Source organism: Pleurodeles waltl, unplaced genomic scaffold (genome assembly GCF_031143425.1).
Source record: "Pleurodeles waltl isolate 20211129_DDA unplaced genomic scaffold, aPleWal1.hap1.20221129 scaffold_39, whole genome shotgun sequence".
Classification (NCBI taxonomy): Eukaryota; Metazoa; Chordata; class Amphibia; order Caudata; family Salamandridae; genus Pleurodeles; species Pleurodeles waltl.
The window spans coordinates 8,171,504-8,186,940 of NW_027150097.1; the positions used below are offsets into that span (position 1 = coordinate 8,171,504).

Below are 15,437 nucleotides of genomic sequence, written 5' to 3' on the forward strand. Positions count from 1 at the left end.
ACTTTTTTTTTCCAAGCACCCGTATCAAAAACAATGTCAACAGTTTCTGTAAATTATCGATAAGATCTATTGTCCGTTGCTTGCACTAATTTCCTGAAGTTGGCTAAATCGCAGTAAATCGGTAAAGCGGGAAATCACAGCATCTTCAACAAATCGTGATAGAGGGGCAGAGATAAAGGTTTCAAACCTACATATCAAGAGCGCAGCTGTCAATAGTTCAGCAGGTTCACAGTGCAGAAGGTTCAGTGGCACCAGGGTCCCCTGAGTCCCAATCACAGCTGGTTTTTAACTTCTGTATTCAGGGCATGGGAGGGGTGTGTTGCATCGTGCACACACAGTGCCTGTTTCGCAGATAAGTTTTAATAAATACACAGAGAATAATATAGAGTCATTAGCCACGAGGAACACCTTCCCTGACATTTTATTCTCTCCGGTTCCACGTCACCGCACCTACCATCCAACTCCAAAACTCGGCGCAGACTAACACTCCCTACCTCCCTTGGTGTGCATCATAGGCGTGCCCATGACGAACACAATATTTCTCCTTAACCAATACAAAACAAACATAGCTGCTCAGAAAAAAGATACTATACTAATCCAGTATACAAGAATAGTACACAACAAGAAATGCCACATTCAGTCAATCCACCCCGAATCCTTGCAGCCGCGTTGAGCATGGCGGTTGAGGACTCAAACTGTACCGTTCAAGTCCTTGTCTCAGAGGCACTGAGTTGATTGGTATGGAGCCAGGCACCTCCTGATCTGAATCTTGAACTGGCTCCAAATTCTGAATGTCCACACCCCTTGTAGTAGATGATTGAGAATTAGTAGCAGTCACCACCGGCCATGTGCACTGGCTCAAACTTCTGCATGTCCACACCCCATGTAGTCGATGATTGAGAATTAGTAGCAGTCACCACCGGATTCACTGTCAGGATGATCCATCCTCTCTCCTTCATCAGCTTCAGATCCCACTGTTTCCCTGAGCAGGAAGGTCTGGAATTGAAAATATAGAGGACATTAAACAACATTCACTCAGTACATGGCACTCATTTTGGTTTATACGCTCAAAATTGAGCCATCAGTGCAGTGTCAAGAGTGTCAGGATGGCCGAGTGGTCTAATGCGCTGCGTTAATGTCGTAGTCTCCTTTGGAGGCGTGGGTTCGAATCCCACTTCGGACAAGTGTCTTTTGCGAGGTGGATACATTTTTTGACTTTTTTTTTCCAAGCACCCGTATCAAAAACAATGTCAACAGTTTCTGTTAATTATCGATAAGATCTATTGTCCGTTGCTTGCACTAATTTCCTGAAGTTGGCTAAATCGCAATAAATCGGTAAAGCGGGAAATCACAGCATCTTCAACAAATCGTGATAGAGGGGCAGAGATAAAGATTTCGACCCTACATATCAAGAGCGCAGCTGTCAATAGTTCAGCAGGTTCACAGTGCAGAAGGTTCAGTGGCACCAGGGTCCCCTGCGTCCCAATCACAGCTGGTTTTTAACTTCTGTATTCAGGGCATGGGAGGGGTGTGTTGCATCGTGCACACATGGTGCCTGTTTCGCAGATAAGTTTTAATAAATACACAGAGAATAATATAGAGTCATTGGCCACGAGGAACACCTTCCCTGACCTTTTATTCTCTCCAGTTCCACGTCACCGCGCCTACCATCCAACTCCAAAACTCGGGGGAGACTAACACTCCCTACCTCCCTTGGTGTGCATCATATGCGTGCGCATGACGAACACAACATTTCTCCTTGACCAATACAAAACAAACATAGCTGCTCAAAATAACGATACTATACTAATCCAGTATACAAGAATAGTACACAACAAGAAATGCCGCATTCAGTCAATCCACCCCGAATCCTTGCAGCCGCGTTGAGCATGGCGGTCGAGGACTCAAACTGTACCGTTCAAGTCCTTGTCTCAGAGGCACTGAGTTGATTGGTATGGAGCCAGGCACCTCCTGATCTGAATCTTGAACTGGCTCCAAATTCTGCATGTCCACACCCCTTGTAGTTGATGATTGAGAATTAGTAGCAGTCACCACCCGCCATGTGCACTGGCTCAAACTTCTGCATGTCCACACCCCATGTAGTCGATGATTGAGAATTAGTAGCAGTCACCACCGGATTCACTGTCAGGATGATCCATCCTCTCTCCTTCATCAGCTTCAGATCCCACTGTTTCCCTGAGCAGGAAGGTCTGGAATTGAAAATACAGAGGACATTAAACAACATTCACTCAGTACATGGCACTCATTTTGGTTTATACGCTCGAAATTGAGCCATGAGCAAGGTGTGAAGAGTGTCAGGATGGCCGAGTGGTCTAAGGCGCTGTGTTCAGGTCGCAGTCTCCCTTGGAGGCGTGGGTACAAATCCCACTTCTGACAAGTGTATTTTGTGAGGTGGATACATTTTTGGACTTTTTTTTTCCAAGCACCGTATCAAAAACAATGTCAACAGTTTCTGTAAATTATTGATAAGAACTATTTTCCGTTGCTTGCACTAATTGCCTGAAGTTGGCTAAATCGCAGTAAATCGGTAAAGCAGGAAATCACAGCATCTTCAACAAATCGTGATAGAGGGGACGAGATAAAGGTTTCGACCCTACATATCAAAAGCACAGCTGTCAATAGTTCAGCAGGTTCACAGTGCAGAAGGTTCAGTGGCACCAGGGTCCCCTGCGTCCCAATCACAGCTGGTTTTTAACTTCTGTATTCAGGGCATGAGAGGGGTGTGTTGCATCGTGCACACACACTGCCTGTTTCGCTGATAAGTTTTAATAAATACACAGAGAATAATATTGAGTCATTGGCCACGAGGAACACCTTCCCTGACCTTTTATTCTCTCCGGTTCCACGTCACCGCGCCTACCATCCAACTCCAAAACTCGGGGGAGACTAACACTCCCTACCTCCCTTGGTGTGCATCATAGGCGTGCCCATGACGAACACAACATTTCTCTTTAACCAATACAAAACAAACATAGCTGCTCAAAAAAAAGATACTATACTAATCCAGTATACAAGAATGGTACACAACAAGAAATGCCACATTCAGTCAATCCACCCCGAATCCTTGCAGCCGCGTTGAGTATGGCGGTCGAGGACTCAAACTGTACTGTTCAAGTCCTTGTCTCAGAGGCACTGAGTTGATAGGTATGGAGCCAGGCACCTCCTGATCTGAATCGTGAACTGGCTCCAAATTCTGCAAGTCCACACCCCTTATAGTAGATGATTGAGAATTAGTAGCAGTCACCACCCGCCATGTGCACTGGCTCAAACTTCTGCATGTCCACACCCCATGTAGTCGATGATTGAGAATTAGTAGCAGTCCCCACCGGATTCACTGTCAGGATGATCCATCCTCTCTCCTTCATCAGCTTCAGATCCCACTGTTTCCCTGAGCAGGAAGGTCTGGAATTGAAAATACAGAGGAAATTAAACAACATTCACTCAGTACATGGCACTCATTTTGGTTTATACGCTCGAAATTGAGCCATGGGCGAGGTGTGAAGAGTGTCAGGATGGCCGATTGGTCTAAGGCGCTGCGTTCAGGTCGCAGTCTCCCTTGGAGGGGTGGGTTCAAATCCCACTTCTGACAAGTGTATATTGCGAGGTGTATACATTTTTGTACTTTTTTTTCCCAACCACCGTATCAAAAACAATGTCAACAGTTTCTGTAAATTATCGATAAGATCTATTTTCCGTTGCTTGCACTAATTACCTGAAGTTGGCTAAATCGCAGTAAATCGGTAAAGCGGGAAATCACAGCATCTTCAACAAATCGTGATAGAGGGGCCGAGATAAGGGTTTCGACCCTACATAGCAAAAGCACAGCTGTCAATAGTTCAGCAGGGTCACAGTGCAGAAGGTTCAGTGGCACCAGGGTACCCTGCGTCCCAATCACAGCTGGTTTTTAACTTCTGTATTCAGAGCATGGGAGGGGTGTGTTGCATCGTGCACACACAGTGCCTGTTTCACAGATAAGTTTTAATAAATACACAGAGAATAATATAGAGTCATTGGCCACGAGGAACACCTTCCCTGACCTTTTATTCTCTCCGGTTCCACGTCACCGCGCCTACCATCCAACTCCAAAACTCGGGGGAGACTAACACTCCCTACCTCCCTTGGTGTGCATCATAGGCGTACCCATGACGAACACAACATTTCTCCTTAACCAATACAAAACAAACATAGCTGCTCAAAAAAAAGATACTATACTAAACCAGTATACAAGAATAGTACACAACAAGAAATGCCACATTCAGTCAATCCACCCCGAATCCTTGCAGCCGCGTTGAGCATGGCGGTCGAGGACTCAAACTGTACCGTTCAAGTCCTTGTCTCAGAGGCACTGAGTTGATTGGTATGGAGCCAGGCACCTCCTGATCTGAATCTTGAACTGGCTCCAAATTCTGCATGTCCACACCCCCTGTAGTAGATGATTGAGAATTAGTAGCAGTCACCACCGGCCATGTGCACTGGCTCAAAATTCAGCATGTCCACACCCCATGTAGTAGATGATTGAGAATTAGTAGCAGTCACCACCGGATCCACTGTCAGGATGATCCATCCTCTCTCCTTCATCAGCTTCAGATCCCACTGTTTCCCTGAGCAGTAAGGTCTGGAATTAAAAATACAGAGAACATTAAACGACATTCACTCAGTACATGGCACTCATTTTGGTTTATAAGCTGAAAATTGAGCCATCAGTGCAGTGTCAAGAGTGTCAGGATGGCGAGTGGTCTAAGGTGCTACGTTCAGGTCGCAGTCTCCTTTGGAGGCGTGGGTTCGAATCGCACTTCTGACAAGTGTCTTTTGCGAGGTGGATACATTTTTGGACTTTTTTTTTCCAAGCAGCCGTATCAAAAACAATGTCAACAGTTTCTGTAAATTATCGATAAGATCTATTGTCCATTGCTTGCACTAATTTCCTGAAGTTGGCTAAATCGCAGTAAATCGGTAAAGCAGGAAATCACAGCATCTTCAACAAATCGTGATAGAGGGGCCGAGATAAAGGTTTCGACCCTACATATTAAAAGCGCAGCTGTCAATAGTTCAGCAGGTTCACAGTGCAGAAGGTTCAGTGGCACCAGGGTCCCCTGCGTCCCAATCACAGCTGGTTTTTAACTTCTGTATTCAGGGGATGGGAGGGGTGGGGGTGTTGCGTCGTGCACACACAGTGCCTGTTTTCCAGAGAAGTTTTAATAAATACACAAAGAATAATATGGAGTCTTCGGCCACAAGGAACACCTTCCCCTACCTTTTATTCTCTCCGATTCCACATCACCGCACCTACCATCCAACTCCAAAACTCGGGGGAGACTAACACTCCCTACCTCCCTTGGTGTGCATCATGGGCATGCCCATGACGAACACAACATTTCTCCTTAACCAATACAAAACAAACATAGCTGCTCAAAAAAAAGATACTATACTAATCCAGTATACAAGAATAGTACACAACAATAAATACCACATTCAGTCAATCCACCCCGAATCCTTGCAGCCGCGTTGAGCATGGCGGTCGAGGACTCAAACTGTACTGTTCAAGTCTCTTGTCTCAGAGGCACTGAGTTGATTGATATGGAGCCAGGCACCTTCTGATCTGAATCTTGAACTGGCTCCAAATTCTGCATGTCCACACCCCCTGTAGTAGATGATTGAGAATTAGTAGCAGTCACCACCGGCCATATGCACTGACTCAAAATTCTGCAAGTCCACACCCCATGTAGTAGATGATTGAGAATTAGTAGCAGTCACCACAGGGTCCACTGTCAGGATGATCCATCCTCTCTCCTTCATCAGCTTCAGATCCCACTGTTTCCCTGAGCAGGAAGGTCTGGAATTGAAAATACAGAGGACATTAAATAACATTCACTCAGTACATGGCACTCATTTTGGTTTATAAGCTGGAAATTGAGACATCAGTGTGGTGTCAAGAGTGTCAGGATGGCCGGGTGGTCTAAGATGCTGCATTCAGGTCACAGTCTCCCTTGGAGAAGTGGGTTCAAACCCCACTTCTGACAAGTGTCTTTTGCGAGGTGGATACATTTTTGGACTTTTTTTTTCCAAGCACCCTTATCAAAAACAATGTCAACAGTTTCTGTAAATTATCGATAAGATCTATTGTCCGTTGCTTGCACTAATTGCCTGAAATTGGCTAAATCGCAGTAAATCGGTAAAGCAGGAAATCACAGCATCTTCAACAAATCGTGATAGAGGGGCCGAGATAAAGGTTTCGACCCTACATATCAAAAGCACAGCTGTCAATAGTTCAGCAGGTTCACAGTGCAGAAGGTTCAGTGGCACCAGGGTCCCCTGCGTCCCAATCACAGCTGGTTTTTAACTTCTGTATTCAGGGCATGGGAGGGGTGTGTTGCATTGTGCACACACAGTGCCTGTTTCGCAGATAAGTGTTAATAAATACTCAGAGAATAATATAGAGTCATTGGCCACGAGGAACACCTTCCCTGACCTTTTAATATCTCCGGTTCCACGTCACCGCGCCTACCATCCAACTCCAAAACTCGGGGGAGACTAACACTCCCTACCTCCCTTGGTGTGCATCATAGGCGTGCCCATGACGAACACAACATTTCTCCTTAACGAATACAAAACAAACATAGCTGCTCAAAAAAAAGATACTATACTAATCCAGTATACAAGAATGGTACACAACAAGAAATGCCACATTCAGTGAATCCACCCGAATCCTTGCAGCCGCGTTGAGCATGGCGGTCGAGGACTCAAACTGTACCGTTCAAGTCCTTGTCTCAGAGGCACTGAGTTGATTGGTATGGAGCCAGGCACCTCCTGATCTGAATCTTGAACTGGCTCCAAATTCTGCATGTCCACACCCCCTGTAGTAGATGATTGAGAATTAGTAGCAGTCACCACCGGCCATGTGCACTGGCTCAAAATTCAGCATGTCCACACCCCATGTAGTAGATGATTGAGAATTAGTAGCAGTCACCACCGGATCCACTGTCAGGATGATCGATCCTCTCTCCTTCATGAGCTTCAGATCCCACTGTTTCCCTGAGCAGTAAGGTCTGGAATTGAAAATACAGAGGACATTAAACAACATTCACTCAGTACATGGCACTCATTTTGGTTTATAAGCTGGAAATTGAGCCATCAGTGCAGTGTCAAGAGTGTCAGGATGGTCGAGTGGTCTAAGGCGTTGCGTTGAGGTTGCAGTCTCTTTTGGAGGCGTGGGTTCGCATCCCACTTCTGACAAGTGTCTTTTGCGAGGTGGATACATTTTTGGACTTTTTTTTCCAAGCACCTGTATCAAAAAAATGTCAACAGTTTCTGTAAATTATCGATAAGATCTATTGTCCGTTGCTTGCACTAATTTCCTGAAGTTGGCTAAATCGCAGTAAATCGGTAAAGCGGGAAATCACAGCATCTTCAACAAATCGTGATAGAGGGGCAGAGATAAAGGTTTCGACCCTACATATCAAGAGCGCAGCTGCCAATAGTTCAGCAGCTTCACAGTGCAGAAGGTTCAGTGGCACCAGGGTCCCCTGCGTCCCAATCACAGCTGGTTTTTAACTTCTGTATTCAGGGCATGGGAGGGGTGTGTTGCATCGTGCACACACGGTGCCTGTTTCGCAGATAAGTTTTAATAAATACACAGAGAATAATATAGAGTCATTGGCCACGAGGACCACCTTCCCTGACCTTTTATTCTCTCCGGTTCCACGTCACCGCGCCTACCATCCAACTCCAAAACTCGGGGGAGACTAACACTCCCTACCTCCCTTGGTGTGCATCATAGGCGTGCCCATGACGAACACAACATTTCTCCTTAACCAATACAAAACAAACATAGCTGCTCAAAAAAAAGATACTATACTAATCCAGTATACAAGAATAGTACACAACAAGAAATGCCACATTCAGTCAATCCACCCCGAATCCTTGCAGCCGCGTTGAGCATGGCGGTCGAGGACTCAAACTGTACCGTTCAAGTCCTTGTCTCAGAGGCACTGAGTTGATTGGTATGGAGCCAGGCACCTCCTGATCTGAATCTTGAACTGGCTCCAAATTCTGCATGTCCACACCCCTTGTAGTAGATGATTGAGAATTAGTAGCAGTCACCACCGGCCATGTGCACTGGCTCAAACTTCTGCATGTCCACACCCCATGTAGTCGATGATTGAGAATTAGTAGCAGTCACCACCGGATTCACTGTCAGGATGATCCATCCTCTCTCCTTCATCAGCTTCAGATCCCACTGTTTCCCTGAGTAGGAAGGTCTGTAATTGAAAATACAGAGGACATTAAACAACATTCACTCAGTACATGGCACTCATTTTGGTTTATACGCTCGAAATTGAGCCATGAGGGAGGTGTGAAGAGTGTCAGGATGGCGGAGTGGTCTAAGGCGCTGCGTTCAGGTCACAGCCTCCCTTGGAGGTGTGGGTTCAAATCCCACTTCTGACAAGTGTATTTTGCGAGGTGGATACATTCTTGGACTTTTTTTTCCCAAGCACTGTATCAAAAACAATGTCAACAGTTTCTGTAAATTATCGATAAGATCTATTTTCCGTTGCTTGCACTAATTGCCTGAAGTTGGCTAAATCGCAGTAAATCGGTAAAGCAGGAAATCACAGCATCTTCAACAAATCGTGATAGAGGGGCCGAGATAAAGGTTTCGACCCTACATATCAAAAGCGCAGCTGTCAATAGTTCAGCAGGTTCACAGTGCAGAAGGTTCAGTGGCACCAGGGTCCCCTGCGTCCCAATCACAGCTGTTTTTTAACTTCTGTAGTCAGGGCATGGGAGGGGTGGGTTGCATCGTGCACACACAGTGCCTGTTTCGCAGATAAGTTTTAATAAATACACAGAAAATAATATAGAGTCATTGGCCACGAGGAACACCTTCCCTGACCTTTTATTCTCTCCGGTTCCACGTCACCGCGCCTACCATCCAACTCCAAAACTCGGGGGAGACTAACACTCCCTACCTCCCTTGGTGTGCATCATAGGCGTGCCCATGACGAACACAACATTTCTCCTTAACCAATACAAAACAAACATAACTGCTCAAAAAAAAGATACTATACTAATCCAGTATACAAGAATGGTACACAACAAGAAATGCCACATTCAGTCATTCCACCCCGAATCCTTGCAGCCGCGTTGAGCATGGCGGTCGAGGACTCAAACTGTACCGTTCAAGTCCTTGTCTCAGAGGCACTGAGTTGATTGGTATGGAGACAGGCACCTCCTGATCTGAATCGTAAACTGGCTCCAAATTCTGCAAGTCCACACCCCTTATAGTAGATGATTGAGAATTAGTAGCAGTCACCACCCGCCATGTGCACTGGCTCAAACTTCTGCATGTCCACACCCCATGTAGTCGATGATTGAGAATTAGTAGCAGTCACCACCGGATTCACTGTCAGGATGATCCATCCTCTCTCCTTCATCAGCTTCAGATCCCACTGTTTCCCTGAGCAGGAAGGTCTGGAATTGAAAATACAGAGGACATTAAACAACATTCACTCAGTACATGGCACTCATTTTGGTTTATACGCTCGAAATTGAGCCATGAGCGAGGTGTGAAGAGTGTCAGGATGGCCGACTGGTCTAAGGCGCTGCATTCAGGTCACAGTCTCCCTTGGAGGTGTGGGTGCAAATCCCACTTCTGACAAGTGTCTTTTGCGAGGTGGATACATTTTTGGACTTTTTTTTCCAAGCACCCGTATCAAAAACAATGTCAACAGTTTCTGTAAATTATCGGTAAGATCTATTGTCCGTTGCTTGCACTAATTGCCTGAAGTTGGCTAAATCGCAGTAAATCGGTAAAGCAGGAAATCACAGCATCTTCAACAAATCGTGATAGAGGGGCCGAGATAAAGGTTTCGACCCTACATATCAAAAGCACAGCTGTCAATAGTTCAGCAGGTTCACAGTGCAGAAGGTTCAGTGGCACCAGGGTCCCCTGCGTCCCAATCACAGCTGGTTTTTAACTTCTGTATTCAGGGCATGGGAGGGGTGTGTTGCATCGTGCACACACAGTTCCTGTTTCGCAGATAAGTTTTAATAAATACACAGAGAATAATATAGAGTCATTGGCCACGAGGAACACCTTCCCTGACCTTTTATTCTCTCCGGTTCCACGTCACCGCGCCTACCATCCAACTCCAAAACTCGGGGGAGAATAACACTCCCTACCTCCCTTGGTGTGCTTCATAGGCGTGCCCATGACGAACACAACAATTCTCCTTAACCAATACAAAACAAACATAGCTGCTCAAAAAAAAGATACTATACTAAACCAGGATACTAGAATAGTACACAACAAGAAATGCAACATTCAGTCAATCCACCCCGAATCCTTGCAGCCGCGTTGAGCATGGCGGTCGAGTACTCAAACTGTACCGTTCAAGTCTTTGTCTCAGAGGCACTGAGTTGATTGGTATGGAGCCAGGCACCTCTTGATCTGAATCTTGAACTGGCTCCAAATTCTGCATGTCCACACCCCCTGTAGTAGATGATTGAGAATTAGTAGCAGTCACCACCGGCCATGTGCACTGGCTCAAAATTCAGCATGTCAACACCCATTGTAGTAGATGATTGAGAATTAGTAGCAGTCACCACCGGATCCACTGTCAGGATGATCCATCCTCTCTCCATCATCAGCTTCAGATCCCACTGTTTCCCTGAGCAGTAAGGTCTGGAATTGAAAATACAGAGGACATTAAACAACATTCACTCAGTACATGGCACTCATTTTGGTTTATAAGCTGGAAATTGAGCCATCAGTGCAGTGTCAAGAGTGTCAGGATGGCCGAGTGGTCTAAGGTGCTGCGTTCAGGTTGCAGTCTCCTTTGGAGGCGTGGGTTCGAATCCCACTTCTGACAAGTGTCTTTTGCGAGGTGGATACATTTTTGGACTTTTTTTTTCCAAGCACCCGTATCAAAAACAATGTCAACAGTTTCTGTAAATTATCGATATGATCTATTGTCCGTTGCTTGCACTAATTTCCTGAAGTTGGCTAAATCGCAGTAAATCGGTAAAGCGGGAAATCACAGCATCTTCAACAAATCGTGATAGAGGGGCAGAGATAAAGGTTTCGAACCTACATATCAAGAGCGCAGCTGTCAATAGTTCAGCAGGTTCACAGTGCAGAAGGTTCAGTGGCACCAGGGTCCCCTGAGTCCCAATCACAGCTGGTTTTTAACTTCTGTATTCAGGGCATGGGAGGGGTGTGTTGCATCGTGCACACACAGTGCCTGTTTCGCTGATAAGTTTTAATAAATACACAGAGAATAATATAGAGTCATTAGCCACGAGGAACACCTTCCCTGACATTTTATTCTCTCCGGTTCCACGTCACCGCACCTACCATCCAACTCCAAAACTCGGCGCAGACTAACACTCCCTACCTCCCTTGGTGTGCATCATAGGCGTGCCCATGACGAACACAACATTTCTCCTTAACCAATACAAAACAAACATAGCTGCTCAGAAAAAAGATACTATACTAATCCAGTATACAAGAATAGTACACAACAAGAAATGCCACATTCAGTCAATCCACCCCGAATCCTTGCAGCCGCGTTGAGCATGGCGGTCGAGGACTCAAACTGTACCGTTCAAGTCCTTGTCTCAGAGGCACTGAGTTGATTGGTATGGAGCCAGGCACCTCCTGATCTGAATCTTGAACTGGCTCCAAATTCTGAATGTCCACACCCCTTGTAGTAGATGATTGAGAATTAGTAGCAGTCACCACCGGCCATGTGCACTGGCTCAAACTTCTGCATGTCCACACCCCATGTAGTCGATGATTGAGAATTAGTAGCAGTCACCACCGGATTCACTGTCAGGATGATCCATCCTCTCTCCTTCATCAGCTTCAGATCCCACTGTTTCCCTGAGCAGGAAGGTCTGGAATTGAAAATATAGAGGACATTAAACAACATTCACTCAGTACATGGCACTCATTTTGGTTTATACGCTCAAAATTGAGCCATCAGTGCAGTGTCAAGAGTGTCAGGATGGCCGAGTGGTCTAATGAGCTGCGTTAATGTCGTAGTCTCCTTTGGAGGCGTGGGTTCGAATCCCACTTCGGACAAGTGTCTTTTGCGAGGTGGATACATTTTTTGACTTTTTTTTTCCAAGCACCCGTATCAAAAACAATGTCAACAGTTTCTGTAAATTATCGATAAGATCTATTGTCCGTTGCTTGCACTAATTTCCTGAAGTTGGCTAAATCGCAATAAATCGGTAAAGTGGGAAATCACAGCATCTTCAACAAATCGTGATAGAGGGGCAGAGATAAAGATTTCGACCCTACATATCAAGAGCGCAGCTGTCAATAGTTCAGCAGGTTCACAGTGCAGAAGGTTCAGTGGCACCAGGGTCCCCTGCGTCCCAATCACAGCTGGTTTTTAACTTCTGTATTCAGGGCATGGGAGGGGTGTGTTGCATCGTGCACACATGGTGCCTGTTTCGCAGATAAGTTTTAATAAATACACAGAGAATAATATAGAGTCATTGGCCACGAGGAACACCTTCCCTGACCTTTTATTCTCTCCAGTTCCACGTCACCGCGCCTACCATCCAACTCCAAAACTCGGGGGAGACTAACACTCCCTACCTCCCTTGGTGTGCATCATAGGCGTGCGCATGACGAACACAACATTTCTCCTTGACCAATACAAAACAAACATAGCTGCTCAAAATAACAATACTATACTAATCCAGTATTCAAGAATAGTACACAACAAGAAATGCCGCATTCAGTCAATCCACCCCGAATCCTTGCAGCCGCGTTGAGCATGGCGGTCGAGGACTCAAACTGTACCGTTCAAGTCCTTGTCTCAGAGGCACTGAGTTGATTGGTATGGAGCCAGGCACCTCCTGATCTGAATCTTGAACTGGCTCCAAATTCTGCATGTCCACACCCCTTGTAGTTGATGATTGAGAATTAGTAGCAGTCACCACCCGCCATGTGCACTGGCTCAAACTTCTGCATGTCCACACCCCATGTAGTCGATGATTGAGAATTAGTAGCAGTCACCACCGGATTCACTGTCAGGATGATCCATCCTCTCTCCTTCATCAGCTTCAGATCCCACTGTTTCCCTGAGCAGGAAGGTCTGGAATTGAAAATACAGAGGACATTAAACAACATTCACTCAGTACATGGCACTCATTTTGGTTTATACACTCGAAATTGAGCCATGAGCAAGGTGTGAAGAGTGTCAGGATGGCCGAGTGGTCTAAGGCGCTGTGTTCAGGTCGCAGTCTTCCTTGGAGGCGTGGGTACAAATCCCACTTCTGACAAGTGTATTTTGCGAGGTGGATACATTTTTGGACTTTTTTTTCCCAAGCACCGTATCAAAAACAATGTCAACAGTTTCTGTAAATTATCGATAAGAACTATTTTCCGTTGCTTGCACTAATTGCCTGAAGTTGGCTAAATCGCAGTAAATCGGTAAAGCAGGAAATCACAGCATCTTCAACAAATCGTGATAGAGGGGACGAGATAAAGGTTTCGACCCTACATATTAAAAGCGCAGCTGTCAATAGTTCAGCAGGTTCACAGTGCAGAAGGTTCAGTGGCACCAGGGTCCCCTGCCTCCCAATCACAGCTGGTTTTTAACTTCTGTATTCAGGGGATGGGAGGGGTGGGGGTGTTGCGTCGTGCTCACACAGTGCCTGTTTTCCAGAGAAGTTTTAATAAATACAAAAAGAATAATATGGAGTCTTCGGCCACGAGGAACACCTTCCCCTACCTTTTATTCTCTCCGATTCCACATCACCGCACCTACCATCCAACTCCAAAACTCGGGGGAGACTAACACTCCCTACCTCCCTTGGTGTGCATCATGGGCATGCCCATGACGAAAACAACATTTCTCCTTAAACAATACAAAACAAACATAGCTGCTCAAAAAAAAGATACTATACTAATCCAGAATACAAGAATAGTACACAACAATAAATACCACATTCAGTCAATCCAGCCCGAATCCTTGCAGCCGCGTTGAGCATGGCGGTCGAGGACTCAAACTGTACCGTTCAAGTCTCTTGTCTCAGAGGCACTGAGTTGATTGGTATGGAGCCAGGCACCTCTTGATCTGAATATTGAACTGGCTCCAAATTCTGCATGTCCACACCCCCTGTAGTAGATGATTGAGAATTAGTAGCAGTCTCCACCGGACATATGCACTGACTCAAAATTCTGCAAGTCCACACCCCATGTAGTCGATGATTGAGAATTAGTAGCAGTCACCACAGGGTCCACTGTCAGGATGATCCATCCTCTCGCCTCCATCAGCTTCAGATCCCACTGTTTCCCTGAGCAGGAAGGTCTGGAATTGAAAATACAGAGGACATTAAATAACATTCACTCAGTACATGGCACTCATTTTGGTTTATAAGCTGGAAATTGAGACATCAGTGTGGTGTCAAGAGTGTCAGGATGGCCGGGTGGTCTAAGGTACTGTATTCAGGTCACAGTCTCCCTTGGAGAAGTGGGTTCAAACCCCACTTCTGACAAGTGTCTTTTGCGAGGTGGATACATTTTTGGACTTTTTTTTTCCAAGCACCCTTATCAAAAACAATGTCAACAGTTACTGTAAATTATCGATAAGATCTATTGTCCGTTGCTTGCACTAATTGCCTGAAATTGGCTAAATCGCAGTAAATCGGTAAAGCAGGAAATCACAGCATCTTCAACAAATCGTGATAGAGGGGCCGAGATAAAGGTTTCGACCCTACATATCAAAAGCACAGCTGTCAATAGTTCAGCAGGTTCACAGTGCAGAAGGTTCAGTGGCACCAGGGTCCCCTGCGTCCCAATCACAGCTGGTTTTTAACTTCTGTATTCAGGGCATGAGAGGGGTGTGTTGCATCGTGCACACACACTGCCTGTTTCGCTGATAAGTTTTAATAAATACACAGAGAATAATATAGATTCATTGGCCACGAGGAACACCTTCCCTGACCTTTTATTCTCTCCGGTTCCACGTCACCGCGCCTACCATCCAACTCCAAAACTCGGGGGAGACTAACACTCCCTACCTCCCTTGGTGTGCATCATAGGCGTGCCCATGACGAACACAACATTTCTCTTTAACCAATACAAAACAAACATAGCTGCTCAAAAAAAAGATACTATACTAATCCAGTATACAAGAATGGTACACAACAAGAAATGCCACATTCAGTCAATCCACCCCGAATCCTTGCAGCCGCGTTGAGTATGGCGGTCGAGGACTCAAACTGTACCGTTCAAGTCCTTGTCTCAGAGGCACTGAGTTGATAGGTATGGAGCCAGGCACCTCCTGATCTGAATCGTGAACTGGCTCCAAATTCTGCAACTCCACACCCCTTATAGTAGATGATTGAGAATTAGTAGCAGTCACCACCCGCCATGTGCACTGGCTCAAACTTCT

General features: G+C 45.7%; 2 non-coding genes across 2 annotated transcripts; both read left to right on the forward strand.

Moving 5' to 3' along the window:
* The first annotated feature begins 7,171 nt into the window (after positions 1-7,171).
* TRNAL-GAG (transfer RNA leucine (anticodon GAG)) lies at positions 7,172-7,254 on the forward strand. Its single transcript has one exon. It is a non-coding gene; the product is annotated as a tRNA-Leu (tRNA).
* A 3,555-nt stretch (positions 7,255-10,809) lies between these two features.
* Positions 10,810-10,892, forward strand: TRNAL-CAG (transfer RNA leucine (anticodon CAG)). Its single transcript has one exon. It is a non-coding gene; the product is annotated as a tRNA-Leu (tRNA).
* Positions 10,893-15,437: the final 4,545 nt, after the last annotated feature.